Genomic DNA, 8,121 nt, shown 5'->3' on the forward strand with positions numbered 1-8,121 from the left:
TTGTCAGGCTCAGTCAGAGAGAGCCATCCAAATTTAGCCCAGTGGTTGACAATGGTAAAAGTCAAACCCTTAGAGCCTTGAGGCGATAGCTGAAATTATTCTGCTGTTCGTAGCACAAAAGTGAGTTGCAAGGCTAAAGAGAAAATGTCAGCTCGGCTTGAAGAATTTAGACTTGCTGCTCCTGCAAATGCAAAGATGCCGTACTACTACTACTACTTCTACTAGTGTGATATTGTGCCTGGAGAGCTGAGAAAAGTATATTTCTGTTAGCAGGTAAGAAATGTGCCGATTGATGTTTTGTGTGGTCGCTGTTCATTTATCTCTATTGTTTCTGTGAGGAGGCCCGCAAAGCAACATTAGAAGAGGATCAAAGAGCACGTGTCCCCTTTTTCGGGCAGGGCGCTCATTCATTTATGACTCATTGCAGCAAGGTCTCATCTTTGGTCTGCTTTGATCATGTAGTCCATTTGGAAACCTCCAAATTCTTGTCCCTGCCGTTGTAGCAGGCAAGCAGGAGCTCTTTGTGGGTCAAGCACACGCAAACCCCGCGATTGGCCTTTTTTATCCACCACTGTCATTCCACACTGTCCTCTTCATTCCAATTTTCCTCCAGCCCTTTTCCCCTCAGTGACACCCTGCTATTTGTTCATCTCCTGGGTTAAGCAGGGTCATATCAAAGCCTTAATCCCCAAGCATGTGTGTGCTCCTGTTTGGGCTAGATTATTCTGAGTTCCTGACCCCTAGGTGATGAGTGGGGCCCATGTTTGGCAACACAGGCACTTGTCTTTGTCTCCCAAGCCCAGCAGGGGAGCTCAGCCAGGGGGCCTCTCTTGTCACACTAGTCCACTAAAGCGCACAGCCGGTTCGGGAGAACATCCTCTGATCCTAAGCGGTATCTTCGTATCAATATGGCGTGAACAGCAGCTGGTTGGGCACGACAACACTCCCTAGTTGAGATGAGTTTTGGCTTTGGAGCAAAAACATTGATCCAGAGTCCCCACACGGAGACTTCATCCGGCCCCGATACTCATTCAAGTGTATCTGCTTGATCTGATGTTTGCCGATAAAAGCGATTCCTCTCAGGGTGTGTGTACACATGTGCATAGGCGTGTTGTGATATTGATTACTGAGCGACATGAAAGTATAGATCTTCAGCAGCTGCTAAGATTTTAAATGAGGTCTGCAAATAGTATGATGTCCTGAAAATCAAACCAAATATTTATGCGTGTGTTTTTTTCCCCCAGATTGTATTTTCACCCAAATGCCCCTCTATCACAGTAAATGTACACTTTCAAGTCAGAAAATGACCATCTGAAATTAATCATTCAAGATTCTTACAATGTCCTACATTACAGAATTACTGCAATCCCGTAACCACCACGCATTCTTTGCTCTGCATTCGCAACTTTACCTGTTAGCATATTTTTGGGGGAACCTATAAGCTGTTTTTATGCTCCGGCTAAAGCATCCGTATTGTTTTGGCATCATCCTTGTGTCAAGAACTATGTTGAAGTTGGTCGAGGAGTTTCATTTCCTCATTGTTACTAAAACTACTTTCTTCCATGCTCATTTATTTTTACCCTTTCTGACTGTGGCCGAGGAAGTCAGACCGGCACGTTTAGAGAGGGTTTCTGATCCGTCCCAAAAATATGGCCACCACTGATCATAAAAAAAAAATCCGTATGGGTGGGGCTTGTCAAGAAATTGTCCATAAATCAGGGAACGAAGGAGGAATGCTGATTAAATTCATTGGCGACATCTGCATCCTGCACCATGTCTGGGCTATAAATGTCAAGCATTGTGCACATGCAAAGAATAGGAAATACATAGTACTACTTTCATCCAATGACAACTATATTTATATTCATTAATTTGCTATGTTATGTGATTATTGTCTCAAAATCTGTAAGCATGATAATAATGTGTGATGAGTTGTTTTATTATGGGTATTTAGCCGTGTTTCAAACTAGTATATAAATACAATAATCAATATTAATACAATCGCATGATGTATCTTTTGTAATTTTACTTATACTCCTTTATTAAGTGCATGCTGAACAGTGGTAGAAACCCAATTTCACTGCATTGATCAATTATATCTGATTTATGGAAGTGCAGTAATAAAGTAATTTATCGGAGCGAGGCACATTTCCATTAGACAAGCGTAATAAACAAAGTTTCAAATAATGATTATTATTATTGTTAGATTTTTCCACAGTTATTAAGCATTACATTTATTTTACAGTATTTCTTAATGGATTAGATTCTGTTTCAGTTCTATGTCAGGAAGGTACTGGATCAGAATATAAAGCTCATAGGTGTCATTTTTTTTTTTTGAATCATCACAACACTGCAGCTATCTGTGTTAAGAATTAATGCTACTGCTCGTGCTTATATAAAAATGTGTAACAATTACAAAGAATTTTTGATTCCATTATAACCCAGACCTTGTTGTAAAACTTCAGTGTTTGCATCAAACTAAACAAGTCTGACTCCTTTTGAATTGAATGGCACACTGAAAAAAGGAAGGACACCTCACACGCAGACGGAGTTGGCAGACCCACTTAGACGATGTTTAGTGCGAGTGCGTGGAGAAGTTACACATTTCAATGAAGGAGTCATCTAGAGGACACGACTAAAAAAGGCCATTTCTACACTTATATGACTATATACTATATACTGCGTGAACTTCACTTCGACAACTTGTCAGATTTAAAACACAAATAGAAAACTAACATATACGGCATAGCCCGATAAAATGAAAAGGGATGTTAAAAAAAAAAAACAAACACACATCCAGTTGTGTATAAACTATGAACTCGTCATTGCTCGTTGAAATTCAGTTGTCCCTACAGGGATGGCTTAGGATGGTCCTTCATGAGCACAACTTTTCCTGGACTGCTGCCATTCGTTGCAGATTGAGCCCATTTTTTCCCCAAGGACTGAGAAAAAAGTTGATGCCAGAAGGAGTCATTCTTCGACACTCAAGGACTTTGAAAAATATTGATACTGAGTGCACTTTGGCACCGCAAAACTGCGTCAATTCTAACACAAGTCTTGGCAGTACTTCAGTTTTGTGTTTGTTTTTTCTTTTTTGTTTTTTTAAATTAAAGGGGAAGTCCACTCATTGAATAGAACAATGTATCAGATAGGTCATGTCATTGGTACTGTAACTTTAAAATAAAAATTTTCATCACATATCATTGAAGGTTGTTCATATCGGCAATTTTGAATGTTCCCGGTCGCTGACATTTTGGCGAGTCACATGACCTACGTGCGCGGATGTGACGTGTCATGTGTTCAACCTGAGGCTCGGTTGCATTCCTACACAGTTATGGGCAGCACTGATTTCTTAGATCTCAACCCATGTTTCCGCATCATTAGCTTGAAGCTACATGTTTAACGTTTCAATGCAAATATTGGAAATCTGGGCAGAACAGGACCAGGACTCAAGATGGCCCCTCACTGGGTTTCGCCTGTCTAATTTTGATTCACAGAACACGTTCCTCCCTTTGACCAATAAAACGTCTTTTAAGACGAAGAAAAAGTTTTCTATTCAGTCTGCCGTGCGTGACCCAATTGTGTGCTGCAAAAAAAATATGAAATAAAATAAATTCAATTGCGTTTAATTAGGCTGAAATGTATTGTTGGATAATTACTGCATCTATTTTCAACTATCTATTTCAGCAACATATACAATAGTGATGGGCAGAACAATTACAAGCTTAATTATATAATTAATCTGTCTATCCGCTTTTGGTGAGATTTTCTTGGAATGTAAACTGAAGGTTGGGACAAATTTGGCTTTCCTCTCAGCCCATTGGCAAAGATGAAAAGCATCCAACGGGCCAGACAGACTGATGAGTTTGTATTATGGGATGGAGAGGAGCGGAAGGAGGGCAAACAAGAGGTGAGCGGGTGAGAGAAATGTATACAACAAGACGCCGCATCACGAGAAAGACGGAAACGAGAATGATAAATGGCGGGAAAGAAAGAGGCGGACAAGACGAGGAGAGGGAGTTGGCCTGTCAATCCGATTATGAGCCGATCATTTGGCAGAGAATTGCTTTGACCTGAAACCTGGCCGATCAGATTCTCTTCCACACACGCACGCACACACACGCGCACACACAATATCACACACATTCCCAGATGCACTCAGCATAACTTACACACAGTTGCATGGAGATAAATATGTCTCGCTTGCATCCAGTCTGGTGGTGTTAAGTGTGTGTTTGAGGGTGTATCAGCCTTCGTGTGTGTGTGTGTAAGTAAGTAAGCGAATCAGTAACGACTGAGAGATAGATGGATGATAATGCACATTTAGCCGCTCTTACAAGGGATTGAATGTCTTGTCTGGCTTGCAGACATTTACAAAAAAAGTAGTATTTCATATTGCAGGGGTGTGAAAAAGGTGGGGAGTGCATGGATGGGCTTGGGTGTGGAGTTGCAAGTCTAACTTTTTTAATTTGCAGACACAAAATCCAATCGTACCTCACACCAACACATTAGGATGGGCCAAAGGTGGATGTGCCCCTCTTCCAGTTCCCCCCACTCCCACTAAATTTGGACGATTGAAGGCCTAAAATAATATCCGCCCTGCTAGTTTTTTCTACTTGTTTAGCTTTCATTCAGTCCATTTCCCACGAGCACCCATATCTCAGACCTTTAAGTTGTCTCTATCCATCTCTCTCACCCGTGCTGTCTGTCTCTTCGTAATGGAGCTAATTTGTTTAGCACACAAAGACTTTTGTCCATTAGTGGAAGTGTGTGCGTGCCTTGACAGATGGTGATGAAACACAACATACACGTGTTTCTGTATGTACTGTACGTGTGGAGGAAAGTAGACAATGATGCGAATTCCTCATCAGGTTTTCTGCATTTAGCAATGTTGCTCTTTTTATTATGTTGACAACTGCGTGAAATGAACTGTTTTTTTCTTTTTTTAGCATTGATGCTCTTTAAAGATTCAAACAGGGAGAAATGTGTTTACTGGCCTTCATCCTATTTCCAGTTCACTTTGTTCAATCATGCAGGTGCAGCTGCAACGTCAGCTACTCACGTGTCTGAAAATGTAATTATTTTTCTGCGACCTTCTACTTTTTCAAGCTCCTGGCCTTCAGACAAAAGTGCAGTGCATGTGGTGGTCAAGCAAGAAGAGTAGTAGTAAGCCTCAACCTTGGTTTCTTACGAAATCAGTCTTGGGACTGCTTAATTTTTTTTTCTCCAAGTCGCAAGTTGCTAAATGTGTCGCGTAGTCCATACCAGCTCGCCTTCCACTCGCTGAATGAAAACAATTGGAATTTCCTTTGACCCTTTGATCAGACGACTATGGACTGCATAAACAAGATTTCTTCTTCTTTTCCTTTCGGCTTGTCCCGATTAAGGGTCGCCACAGCGTGTCATCTTTTTCCATCTAAGCCTATCTCGTGCATCTTCCTCTCTAAACACCCACTGTGCACATGACCTCCCTCACAACATCCATCAACCTTTTCTTTGGTCTTCCTCTCGCTCTTTTGCCTGGCAGCTCCATCCTCAGCACGTTTCTACCAATATACTCACTCTTTCGCCTCTGGACATGTCCAAACCATCAAAGTCTGCTCTCTCTCACCTTGTCTCTAAAACATCCAACTTTGGCTTTCCCTCTAATGAGCTCATTTCTAATCCTATCCAACCTGCTCACCCCGAGCGAGAACCTCAACATCTTCATTTCTGCTACCTCCAGTTCTGCTTCCTGTTGTTTCTTCAAAGCCACCGTCTGTAATCTGTACATCATGGCCAGCCTCACCACTGTTTTATAAACTTTGCCGTTCATCCTAGCGGAGACTCTTCCGTCACATAGAACACCAGACACCTTCCGCCACCTGTTCCACCCCGTTTGGACCCGTTTCTTCACTTCCTTACCACACTCTCCACTGCTCTGTATTGTCGACCCCAAGTATTTGAAGTCGTACACCCTTGCTATCTCTTCTCCCTGGAGTTTCACTCTTCCCCCACCGCCCCTTTTATTCACGCACAACAAGACTTTATAAATACAAATTGACATCACCAAAGATTGAATTGAAGCAAGTGGACTCTCATTGTTTGTTGAAGATGTTTCACCTTTAATTCAAAAGCCTTCTTCATTTCTGTCCCCTAGGGATGATCAACAATAGAGTCAAACGTTGATTAAAATTTTAACCGACATGTGGAATCCTGATTTTTTTTTCAGTAAGTTATGCATGCATCTTGGGGCCAAAATCGCACAGGCAGAATAGACAGAATAGTTGGTGCTCTAAATACAGTTCAAATTAAATACATCTTAAATTGTTACAAATATCCAGTTATCCCTATTCCGTCTGTATTCTTTTGGGTCTCCTCTGAGCGCCCTGTCTGAGTTGTTTTGGAAAGTGAAGGTTTCTGGGGCTCTGGTGATGATGCTTAATCAATTTGCTAAACAGTATCCATAAAGTCAAAGATTTTCTTCAATAATTCTGGTTGTGGCAGTTGCAACTTGAGCGTTGCTACTCTGGGGCAAGTGAACATACCATATGTCGAAGGAAATTTTGTATGATACATTTTCAGTTGTACTCTAGTCTTACACTGTACAGTCTATATACTGCATTCGTAATGAACACTTTATTACGAAAGTGTATAAATAAATTAACAACTGTTACTACTAATAATGATTGGGGGCGACGCGGTGGCTCATCTGGAAAAGTGTTGGCGACCCTTGTGAGGATAAGCGGCAAGAAAAAATGGATGGCTGGATGGCTGGCTGGATGGATGGATGGATGGATGGATGGATGGATGGATGGATGGATGATGGATGGATGGAACAATAATACACAATCTTACTTTGAATTTGTGTGTGTTTTGAGGCAGTGTTTTAAATAAATAGAACAAACTGTTCCAAATCATAGGAAAGCCTTGTTTTCATTTCCAGACTGTTTGAGAAGGGTCCAAAATAACACAACCATACTAGTGGCAGTTTTCGGAACCCTGTGCTGGTTTATCAACCACACTATTAAGGTATAATGGTAGTCACTATCAATTGACAACTGAGGAAGATGAGATTAGACTAGGATTTTTTTTTTAAGGTAGAGTTTTTATGTATTGTATGAAAGACTTTTTCTGGTTCTTGTTTTACCTCATCACAAGCGATGAATTGCCTCCCACCCAACTTTTCCTTGATTAGGATTGTGCAAGGTGGGGGATGCTTCAAGTGTCAATGCGCCTGCAACCAAGACAGGAGGACAGACGGGGGCAGGGTGGGCTTTGTGCACCGGCCCTTTCCCACACTCCCTTTCACCTTTTCTTGTATGGGTGCTCTGGGGCTGTCTGACATGACAAATCGCTCTGCCTGCTTACCCGAGACACGGTAGACGTAAAGTAAAAACGGAATGAAGTGGGATGAAGCGATGAAAGAATGTGTGCGTGCATGTCGTGTGTGGGAAATGCTTAAATCGCACTACTTGAAAATGGTGCTGTTTCCCTATCAGCGCTCGGTGCCTGATGCTGGGAAATTAAATACTCAAGGATTTAAGCTCTCGATGAATCAGCCGACACAAACTTTCATAAGGACTCATGCCTCTGCCCAAATGCCAGCAGCAAGCTGTTGCCCATAAAGCATTTTAGCTGGTCACAATGGAGACATTACCACATGAGTGAGTGATTTTGAATGACGCTAAGGGGTTGTGTGTATATAGAGTGTGGTGGCTAACAGAGGATGTGGAGGGGTAGGTGGGTAGTTCCTGACAAGGCAGACGACCCTATTATCACCTCCGACCCTTGGCAAACAAGCGCTCGACGCCAATGCCGCATGCATGCGACACCCACACACTTTCACAAACTTCAGCGACGTTCGTGTGCTATAGATTTAATTCAATCTGCTTTTCCAAGGGATGGGATGGTACTGATACGGCCGACTCAACAAAGAAGAGGAAGGCGCATGGAGCAGTGTAGGATGTCGACATTATCAGTACATGATGAAATGGTGAGATGGGTCTTCATAATTCAGTGTGTTCTTCAAAATATACCTTTTGTTCTACAGCAGCAAATCTACTTTCACCCAGCAAAGGCGACCTACTCTGCACTACAACAGTTGGTACCCCGAGGACAGTTCCGATTCTGATTCTAAAG

General features: G+C 42.0%; 1 long non-coding RNA gene across 1 annotated transcript; it reads left to right on the forward strand.

The window, feature by feature from the left end:
• LOC133510445 (uncharacterized) lies at nucleotides 1-8,121 on the forward strand. Its single transcript, XR_009797609.1, has 3 exons — nucleotides 1-273; nucleotides 7,882-7,940; nucleotides 8,033-8,121. It is a non-coding gene; the product is annotated as an uncharacterized LOC133510445 (long non-coding RNA).

This window comes from Syngnathoides biaculeatus, chromosome 13 (assembly GCF_019802595.1).
Source record: "Syngnathoides biaculeatus isolate LvHL_M chromosome 13, ASM1980259v1, whole genome shotgun sequence".
Lineage (NCBI taxonomy): Eukaryota > Metazoa > Chordata > Actinopteri > Syngnathiformes > Syngnathidae > Syngnathoides > Syngnathoides biaculeatus.